This window comes from Cydia splendana, chromosome 24 (assembly GCF_910591565.1).
Source record: "Cydia splendana chromosome 24, ilCydSple1.2, whole genome shotgun sequence".
NCBI classification, from domain to species: Eukaryota; Metazoa; Arthropoda; class Insecta; order Lepidoptera; family Tortricidae; genus Cydia; species Cydia splendana.
The window spans coordinates 979,161-990,605 of NC_085983.1; the positions used below are offsets into that span (position 1 = coordinate 979,161).

Here is an 11,445-nt window from a genome sequence, read left to right on the forward strand (position 1 = left end):
GCGACACTGAAATGGGGCACAGCGTTAGCATTAAAGAGATACCCCACTTAACCGTCTTTTGAGTGTCAGTAAGTAAATGGCGTCGCTGCGCAGTTGCGTCAACGTAACGTCCCCTCGAGCAGCAGCTATAAAGTTGACTAGACGCCGACGCTCGCGGAGACGCCAGTGTGGGATTTTCTTTAAAGCGCTTTTACATCCTCCGATTTTGCTTGATAATGCGCTGCAGCAGCGCGCGTCAGTTGACGTCTTTGGTCGTTTGACGTCAGTTGATGCAAGCGCTGCGCCACGACGCTCCGCAGGGTGCGCGACAGCCGCCAGTCTCCTGGCCGTAGTGGCAGGGAGTTAGGATATATAGTGCATTAGTTAGTCCAGTGGAACTCCCAGCATCTTAGTTTAGGTACTACTACTAACATAGTAATTGGAAGTCTATTTGTAAGTTATGAAAGAAGCGCCTGGCGTCCGTTGGCTCGTTGGGTGGACGACATCCGGAAAATTGCGGGTCACTTCTGGATGAGATTAGCTCAGGACCGGGACAAGTGGCGTATTAGAAGAGAGGCCTATGCTCAGCAGTGGGTGATATAGGGCTGATATGATGATGATGATTTGTAAGTTTATTACTAACAACTATGGATTGAATCGTCCGAAATAAATGATTTTTATTTTATTTCTATTTATTTATTTGGTGGTCAAAGGGTTTGTTAGTACTCACGAGACTCTGTTTTCCCGGCGCTGGTGTAGACCAGTAGCAGTCCGCTTAGCACGAAGAAGGAGTCTACGGCGAGGTGCCCCGCGGACACAACAAAATACCTCTGCCCACTGACCTGTAAAACAAGATGCAGCCGGCTTAGCCACGACAAAGAAACGCTTTGTGTCTCTCTATCCCGCTCCCATATTAGTGTGACAGTGACAGTTGCGTTTCGATCGCTACGGAGCGTAAGCGATTGGCATGTTGGCTACGCGGCCTGGTTATTTTTTACTAAAACGGGAATTATTCGCCGTTTTAAATTTATACCATTTATACGCCTTTATACTAGTGACATAGCAAGATTTAAAGTGGAGTGTTTTAACAAAATTACTAGTGCATTCCCTACCATTATATTCTTTAAATGTTTTAAAAATAGCAAAACAAAGACTTGACTTAAAGGACTCGCATCTAGGCCATAATTGTAATAAAAAGTGACATAGCAGCGACCTACTGATGACTTGCGACCTTGCGACAAACCAGCGACAGGCGACCTAATAGCGTCATACTGACGACCTGCGACATACAGTGACATAACATAGTAGAGACATATCTGGGACCAGCGACCTAATAGTAGTGGCGACTGGCGACATACTATAGTCAGGCGTGGCCCACTCCGCGATTTCGTCGCTTTGCAACAGGTAGCTAAAAGTACATCCGTTCCACACCAATTTTGGTGGCTAGCCATAAGCCGCGCGTGGCGCTGTTGCCACTTAGCGGCCATATCTGTCCTGATCGTAACAGACGCGTTAGTTAGAGAGTGAGTCTTCTGCACTATTATTTATTCTGTGCTATAGTGACTGACGATATACTAGCAACTGGCGACATACTAATGACAAACCTCAGCCTAAATTTACCAGGGCATCAGAGTTGTATTGTGGCATGAGGTGACGCATGATTCAAAAAGAAAGGACATAAGTTGCATTTTGGTTATATTCAATAAAAATTTATGAAACACGAAACGGAAGAGGATTTTAGCATTCTATCTTTCTATTTTCTAATATGTTCTCATTCTCACGTCAATAAAAATTAAATGTTTTACAATTAAATTAATAAATAAATAATAAAAGGCCAGTCCCAGTACAACATAAGCGAAGGCAAGGAATACACACTCTCATTCATCTTTTTTTTGTTAACATTAACTTTCTTGAAGTACGACGCAGAATTTATGACTGACTTTGAAATACAACATAAGTGAAGGCAAGAACATACGCTTTCGCTTGTTTCCTCTTCGTTAACAGAATGTAGTCGAAGTTGGAGCGAGGAGTGTAGTATGATGATCCAGAGCACGGAGAGAGCGCGGAAGCCGTGCAGGCAGGCCAGACCGCCGGGCGAGGCCGTCAGCAGCCGCGTGTTGCGGTGCAGCGAGAACGCGCATAACCACTCCTGCTGCTCTGGCTCTGCCAACATAGTCATTTTTTCATACCCCTAAACTAAAAGTGGTTAAACATTTTAACAGGCTGGTGACTTGCACAGTGTTTTTGAGTATAGAGTATAGACACTTATTTCGCAAGTGGCAGATTTGCAGTCTTTGACACCCCAGGCCCAAGGCCCTTGTGGTATTTACTAGCCGCCCCTTTCTCAGCACCCATCAAGACAGCTGCCCCTAATATCTGGCCGCCCAAAGCCGAGGCCAACTGGGAATTAGGGCAAAACCGCCACTGTACTGGACAGTCAATGGCATGCTTTAATAATCGAATTTAAACTGTTGTGAGACATACTAACATTGAATAGTTTTACGGTTTAGACTCATGCTTTAATTATGACATGCTCAATACATAATATTTTGACTAGCAATTAACCTATCGCTTGTATTTTTTTCACTTCTATATCTTATTATTATCACAGATCATTCGGTTTATAAAAGAACGTGCGTTCGTTGAACATTCTTACCCTTTTTCAGTATAAATATATGATGCAGTTCATATGTTGTACTGACGACTGTCAGTAGACCAAGCAGTAACAAAATAAATCTGTAAAAACAAATATCATTATAAATTACTGATTTATTTATGAACCCCACTGAATGGTATACATGTATTAGACCGCGGGCCAGGAGCAAATATCGTCAGTCATCGCCTCCCGCTTGATACTTTGTCAGACGATAGTTTAGATGCTATCGTGAATTAAAAAAATAGTCAGCCGGTTGTATCGCGGTGGAAAGACCGTCAGTTGATCACATGAATTAGTAAAAATAATTATTTTTCAGTCATCGCCTCCCGTTTGATACTCTGTCAGATGATAGATTAGAGGCTTTAAAAAAAAAAAAAACGTCAGCTGGTTGTATAGCGGTGGAAAGACAGTCAGCTACTTGCATAAACATGTAAAAAAATACGCGCCTTACTATTTATGTCCGCAAATCCGTAAAGCGTTTATTGAAATGCCTGATGAAATACTACATGCAAAGTTTCATGATTTAGTTATCAATATATATAATAAAAGAAAGTGTACAATGTGCGTGCCGCTAAAACTCAGAAATGAGTACCGATACAATCAAGGAAGCTATATGGGGTGGTAGCCCTCTATCTCCCGTCCATGAAGAAGTTTTCCCTTTTTACCTGAAGGATGCGCTTTTGAAGATATAAGGGCTGAAAGTTTCGCCCTCTGAGACCCTGAAGCAGTTGTTTTTGTTTTTGAATTTTGAACCTTAACTTAATAAGGGAAAGTTCAAAATAGATCATGAAATATATACCTACAAAAATTTGTACCTGGTGAGGTGTCTCGGGTCTCGGAGGCTAGATATTTCTAGAACAGTCTAGTACGTCCGAGAGCACTCCACAGCATATCAGAACATTCTGGAATGTTGGCGAATATACGAGAACATTCTAGATTACTGTGGACATTCCAGAACACTTTCGAATGTTATGGAATATTCTGGAACATTCGATGCCGTCTCGAGTATCGGAGGCTAGATATTACTCGAACAGTCCAGACCATTCGAGAATATTCGAAAGCATTCCACAGCATTTTAGAACATTCTGGAGTAATCTAAAATATTCGAGAACATTCTAGATTACTGTGGACATTCCAGAACACTTTCGAATTTTGTGGAATAGATTTAGATTTATTTATTTCATAATATGAAATTACAATATAAATTATTTTACACTAATCTATACGAATTTATATTATGATCGTCAAGTAGGAAAATAACAATTGATTATAACTATACAAATGTCAAGCAATAAGTACACAATTTAAAAACCATTATAAGCAATCAATTAATTAACTAAATTCTGTGGAATATTCTGGAACATTCGAAACCATCTCGGGTATCGGAGGCTAGACATTTCTAGAACATTCCAGACCATTCTACAGTATTCGAGAGCATTCCACAGTATTTCAGAACATTCTAGAATGTTGTCGAATATTCGAGAACATTCCAGATCATTGTGGAATATTCTGGCACATTCGAAGGTTTTTAGGGTTCCGTACCCAAAGGGTATTCTTTATTCTTTATTCTTTATTTATTCATAACAATAAAATATTGTGTTGAACATAAGCTTAAAATTAATAATTAACACTACATTAAATTAAATTACACGAAATTAAAGCTCAATTTAGTGATCCCAAGCTGGTGATATTAATGAAAGTATAAGTATATATTAAAATTCAAATTGTAATTGTTTTAATTAAAATTGTATAATGTCAAGGAATAAAATGTAAATAAAAATAAATATAATAGTAATTTAAAATTGACTAACTAAGATATGAGCAAAAAATAATATCATCACTTTGGTATCGTCATAGAAAAATACAGTCACATTAAAACATAAAATCAATAAAAAGACATATATATATAACAAACTACTATTAACAGCTATCGGCTATAAAGTCAGTTATACAATAGTACGACTTTTTTAATAGATGATTCTTGAGTCTTGCATTGAAAATTTTACTGTTTATAATTGTTTTAAATTCAGTTGGTAATTTATTGTAGAGAAAAACGGCCTGATAACTTGTGGCGTGCTTCATAACGTTAAGCCTCGGGACTACAGAATTTTTTATGTCTTTTCGCCTAGTAGACAGCCTGCTTTCTCTCTCGGTCGTGCTCTCATACTTGTGTAGGTGTTTTACTAAGTCCGTTAAAAGTACAAGTATGTAAAGACACGGTGCGGTAAGGATTCTGAGTTTGATGAAATGGTCTCTGCAAGAAGCCATTTGTGGTATGCGTACAATCGTTCTGATTGCCCTTTTTTGTAATATAAAGGCAGCATTTACATTATAGTTATAGCTGTTGCCCCATAATTTGATGCTATAACGAAGCTTTGCTTCTATAAGAGCGTGATATACCATTTTTAGTTGTGCGGTATTTATAGAATCTCGCAGACAGCGTAAGGCATAACAAGAGGAACTAATTGTATTGCTCAGTGCCTGCATTTCGTGCTTCCAGTTAAGTTGTGCGTCAATATAGACCCCCAACAATTTAACAACATCAGCTTGCATAATTTTGTTGCCGTTTAAACTTATTTCCAAACTATCCGATTTTTTTTGCTGTCGCTGAAAATAGTAGGACACTGGTTTTGTTGCTGTTTAGTCTTAGATTATTTATTGCGAACCACTCATTAAAAGCTAATACTGCAGCATTCCCCCTTTCATTTAACTGCGTCATATTTTCAGCAGTTATAATAGCATTAGTGTCATCTGCGAAAACAGCTAACTTGGTATGAGGTTGTGAATTTATTATATATGGTATCAAATCGTTCATAAACAGTACAAAAAATAATGGGCCGAGTATTGAGCCTTGTGGAACTCCGCGTCATATAGTAGCAGTCTTTGATTTGACCACTTTCTCAGTGTCTCCATCTATTGTTTTTAATTCAATGTACTGCTTCCTATTATTTAAATACGAATCTAATATCTCAAGGAATTTTCCTCTAATACCATAGTGCTCAAGTTTTTTTAGCATTATTTCATGGTCTACAGTATCGAAGGCGGAACTGAGGTCGAGAAAGATGCCAGCCACTTTCATCCTGTCATTCAGACCTGTTACCACGTCCTGAACCAAGGTGCCTATGGCCTCTCCAGTACCTACTCCTTTCTGGTATCCAAACTGTCTATCGCTTAGGACATTATGAACAATCAGATGTCTTTGCAACCTTACCTTTAACAACTTTTCAAATATTTTAGACAGCGTAAAACGGGACCCTATTACTAAGACTTCGCTGTCCGTCCGTCCGTCCGTCTGTCCGTCCGTCCGTCCGTCCGTCCGTCCGTCCGTCTGTCCGTCCGTCCGTCCGTCCGTCCGTCCGTCCGTCTGTCTGTCACCAGGCTGTATCTCACGAACCGTGATAGCTAGACAGTTGAAATTTTCACAGATGATGTATTTCTGTTGCCGCTATAACAACAAATACTAAAAACAGAATAAAATAAAGATTTAAATGGGGCTCCCATACAACAAACGTGATTTTTGACCAAAGTTAAGCAACGTCGGGAGTGGTCAGTACTTGGATGGGTGACCGTTTTTTTTTTGCTTTTTTTTTTCGTTTTTTTTTTGCATTATGATACGGAACCCTTCGTGCGCGAGTCCGACTCGCACTTGCCCGGTTTTTTATGTTTCTCTGTTCAGGCCCCGTAGACAATATGCCGATCGCTAACGCTCCGTAGCGAACGAAACGCAACTGTCACTGTCACACTAATATGGAAGAGTGATAGAGAGACACAAACCGATTCGATGGCGAAGCGATGGCGATCGTCACCTTGGCTAGGCCGCCAGTATAAGTTTTTATTTTGTGTTTGTGCTCACGAATAAAATTATTTCTATTTCTATTTCTATTTATTTCTAAATTTCACCCAACTCACCCCATTTTACGGTACCTTGACCGTGTACCTCCTAAACGCCATATTGATTAACTAACAGCAGTGTTTGGGAAGCAATTGCAATCACACTGATTTCTCATTGTAGTTGAAGAATTTGTATTATTCCAGTACATATATTGTTAGTTAATATATTCAACTAGGTATATCATTGGTGTTTATATTATATTTGTCATTTTAGTATAAATATAAGTGTTGTTATGATTCATATACCGCGCTAAAGCAAAAGGTTGTGTTTTGAAATAAACTTTCTAAGGCTTAGATAAGATTGATTTTACTTTCGTTGTATCATTTTATAAATTAGTACCTGGGAGACCGAGGTTTGCTCGGAAATTAAAACTTCATAGAAAAACTCAAAAATGCGCGTTTTCCCAGAGATAAGTCGTAGCTAGATCGAACGTCGGAAAGGGACAAACGATTATTATCGGCTTGTCAACTTTAGTAGACGTTTATGAATAAGGGGCTTATAGTGAGAAGTGCGACTTTGTGCACGTTTCATTTCGCAAAAATTGCAAAAGCATTTGTACGGTAAGATATCGCTTGGGCTCCTCCCTTCCGACGTGTCGGAAGTAGGGCTCCCGATATCCGTGCTACACGCCAACCCGTGGGTCCGTGTTCTTATATTAGCCCCGGCGGTGCTAAGCGTCCGAACTACACGAACCCGTCAAAGTACCTACGTGTCCGTGTAGTGCGTTCGGCTCCGGATCTAGTTGTTGTTGTTCTGTTTTTTTTCGTATTGATTGTTATTGGTAATGTGTTATTGTTCGTTATAAACTTTACATTCTTCGCTCTTATAAAGAACGCGTCCGATCGTCACTATACGTCGAGAACAGGCCGGACCCTTGTATCCGTGGATCTGGACACACGGGTAACACGGGTACATGGATATTAATTACACGGATCCTAATTACCCGTTCCGAACGGGCCACAAATCCGGTTTCGTGTAACACGAGAACGGGGCCCCGGAGACGGGTACACGGAACTCGGATTCTACCGCGAGCCCTAGTCGGAAGCCCGTGTTGCTCGAAGCGTGATGATAGAATCGTTTGGTGTGTTTCAATAGTTATTTGTTTTACAAGGGGGCAAAGTGGTTTAGGTGGGTGCTAATATTGGTTTCAAAGCTCGAGGTTAAACAAAATTTGCCCCCAAGTGAAACACCAAATTTTTCACCACACCAACCCGAAGAAAATATTAATTGTAAGATATCAAACAAAAACAAACCAAATCAAAATCCAAATGAATGTTATTAAATATTTATCATTCAAAATTATCATTTAAAAGTCAATTCAACCAGCAAACATAAGAAAACAACTCAAAATTTGTATTTCATTACTTTGCCTCACATGTGAATGAAATGCAACTTTGCTATCACTTTTTGAACAATCAAGAGACCCACCACCAGTTGGTGTGGTGAAAAATAGTTTGCATGAGACATCATTTTGTCAACATAAGTCCACGTCAACCTGGCTAATGTCAAAGAAGAAAAAAAAACAATTAATCAACATATTATAATTTTCTTACAAATACGCAATTGCGCGCACTTGTTCAAACGCGCAAGTACCTGGCAGACAGTAAATAAGTCGCAATATTATCAAAAGACGCTAAAAGCTACAATTTTTTAAGGAATTATCAACTCAATATAATAGCTTATAAAGTATATATTTGTTTGTATCGAGATTTAGTTATGGCGTTTTTAAAAAAGCTGCTACAACAATTTGAAATAATTATAGTTAAAATTACGCGTGCTTTACTTGATTGGCTGAATCGAATTCAAAATGGCTGACGTGTTTTCGTTGCTATGTACTTAAATAAATACGTTAGATTTAGTATTTATTTAAATGAATACGAAATCAAAAATTGTCCCGATTAAAATGTCTGTATAATTTTACGTTGAGTTATGAAATTGCCCAATGGCAATTTAAAAAAAGTACCAATGTACTTTTTAGGGTTCCGTACCCAAAGGGTAAAAACGGGACCCTATTACTAAGACTCCACTGTCCGTCTGTCTGTCACCAGGCTGTATCTCATGAACCGTGATAGCTAGGCAGTTGAAATTTTCACACGTGATGTATTTCTGTTGCCGCTACAACTACAAATATTAAAAACAGAATAAAATAAATATTTAAGTGGGGCTCCCATACAACAAACGTGATTATTTTGCCGTTTTTTGCGTATTAGTACGGAACCCTTCGTGCGCGAGTCCGACTCGCAATTGGCCGGTTTTTTTGTAGGATCATAGCTACCTATTGTGGTAACGTCGTGAGTTTCGGATGTTCAAGAACATTCCGGAATATTCTGAAATGATGACGAAAATTCGGAAATAGCCTAGAATCCAGAATACCAGATCATTGTGGAACGTTCCAGAACACACTCAAATGTTGTGGAGTATTCTGGAACATTGTGGCCTTTCGAAGCCTTTTTTGTGTGGGTGGAGCTACAGAACATTCTGGAATGTTGGCGAATATTCGAGAACATTCTAGATCATTGTGGAACGTTCCGGAACACTTTCAAATGTGGTATATTCTGGACGATTCGAAGCCTTATGTATAGGGTTGAAGCTACCTATTGGTATGGGTAAATATTTAAAGCAAGACAGTTGTGAGGTTCGAATGTTCGAGAACATTCCGGAATATTTTTGAATGTTGTCAAATATTCGTAAATAGCCTAGAATCCAGGATCCCTGATCATTGTTGAGTGTTCCAGAGCATTCTCAAATGCTGTGGAATATTCTAGAACATTGTGGACTATTCGAAGCCTTCATACTCTCAGGAGATTTTCGACAAACACTTCCAGTTATCCCTATTACCTATGCTGTTCTCACGGTCAACTATACGATTCTCATGTCAGCTCCCTGATTATTACGCTTATTTTTTACATGTTTATGCAAGTAGCTGACGGCCTTTCCACCGCTATATAACCGGCTGACTGTTTATTTATTTAAATTAACATCTAAACTATCTTCTGACAAAGTATCAAACGGGAGGCGATGACAAAATTTATTTTATTTTTTTGCATGTTTCGGTGGCTGCCATTCCTCAACCCGCCAACGGAGCGGCAGCTGACATCCATGAGGGTTCATTCATACATAACCATTAACCACTATACGAGTTATCACCCGGGAGGCGATTGGTCATGGAAATCTGTTCCTGGCCCGCGGTCTATACCTATAGTTAGTCCAAGAGTGGTCGGACGTGATGAGGTTACTTACTTAAATCTGAAAGTTTAATACGTTTTGATATTTAATGTTTGATTTTTTTTTTGAGAATGTTAATACGGATATTTTAAACTTAATTGGTAATAGGTATATATGTATATATAATGTATGTTGGCTGACGGTATAGTATGTTCTCACAAAGCGACGTAGTCGACGGCGGCGTAGGGCTTGTCGGCGGGCAGGCGGCAGAACTGCAGCGAGTAGTTGAAGCGCGCCGGCAACAGCGCGTGCGCGGGGCACGCCCGCGGCACGCACACCCCCAGCCGCAGCGACACTGCCACACGCTGCGGCTTCGCTCTGCATCCAAGGGTTCAAGTTCATCACAAATAAAAAGTAAAATGAAGGGGTCGATTTTTTTTAATTGTAGTTTTTAGGGTTCCGTACTTCAAAAGGAAAAAACGGAACCCTTATAGGATCACTCCTGCGTCTGTCTGTCTATTTCTTTTTCGTCAGATGTCGATAACATATGGTGAATAGATACAATACATATATTCATGCAATTTCTCTGTATACAATTCAATGAATGTTTGTTATATTTTATTTGTACACTTATTATGACTTGTCAAAAGTGCTTATTTTAAACATACTTGAATAAATAATTTTACAGTACATATGGTCCTATTTTCCCGCACTAGTGCGTAAAATAGCACTTTTCGTGCGTATGTCAACGATACACGTGCGAATAGGTAATTCGCAACTCGTGTCGATTTAAAACACTCCCTTCGGTCGTGTTTTACTTTATCGCCACTCGTTTCGAATTTCCTCTTTTCCGCGCTTGATCGTAAATAACTATTTGAAGTTTGTATGCCCTACAAGAGAACGAGTTACGAAAACTTATGGAATTTTCGTAACTGAACGGAAAGTTACATAAGTACAGTTTTTGTGTCCTAAATTGGGAATTCTTGTCTATTCCATCCAGGATCTTTACAAATTATAAACTGAAATAGATATCACATACACTAAAGAAAGAGCGACCAAGTCCACCGGTGGCCGAGGCGGGAATCGAACCCGCGTCTTCAGATTACGCGGCTAACGTCCTGACCACTAGACCACCCGGCCACGGCGGTACCTCCCAAATTCCTGGTGTACCTATGCTATCTTTGAAAGGCTAGGCACCTTTGACCAACTCTAAGGCCAAGCGCGCACCACGACTTTTTGTCGCGCGATAATTTAGTCGCAGAAATGTAACGTATGTGTTTATATGGCAGTGCGCGCATATGCGACAAAAAAATCGCAGCGATTTTAAAATTGTGATTTGTCACATTTTTCCGCGACTGCTCGCGACGCGATTGTCGCAAAGTGAATTGCAGCATACGGACTTGTATGGCCCCGCGCGCACTGCGATAATAAAATCGCACCCGGACCTCAGTCGGCATATCGCTCTCCAAGCGTCAACATGTCGGAACCTGCTGCTGAAGACGTTTAATTTATGGAAATAGAAGGAGATCACCTTTGTGGTATAAATACTCAAAGTCATACAGCGATCACATATTAAAGACAACGTTTCATGACAAACGACTGGTACGAAATCCATGTTGAGAATGAACAAATCGTCGACTTTTTCATCGCAGTGCGCGCAGTGAATTTTCTGCGACATATTACAGCGCGATTCTAAAATCGTGTCGCAAAAACTAAAATCGTGGTACGCGCTTAGGCTAAGGGCGAGCAGTGT

At 39.8% G+C, this 11,445-nt stretch overlaps 1 non-coding gene across 1 annotated transcript; it reads right to left on the reverse strand.

The window, feature by feature from the left end:
- Positions 1 to 10,760: 10,760 nt before the first annotated feature.
- Trnat-cgu (transfer RNA threonine (anticodon CGU)) lies at positions 10,761 to 10,832 on the reverse strand. Its single transcript has one exon. It is a non-coding gene; the product is annotated as a tRNA-Thr (tRNA).
- Positions 10,833 to 11,445: the final 613 nt, after the last annotated feature.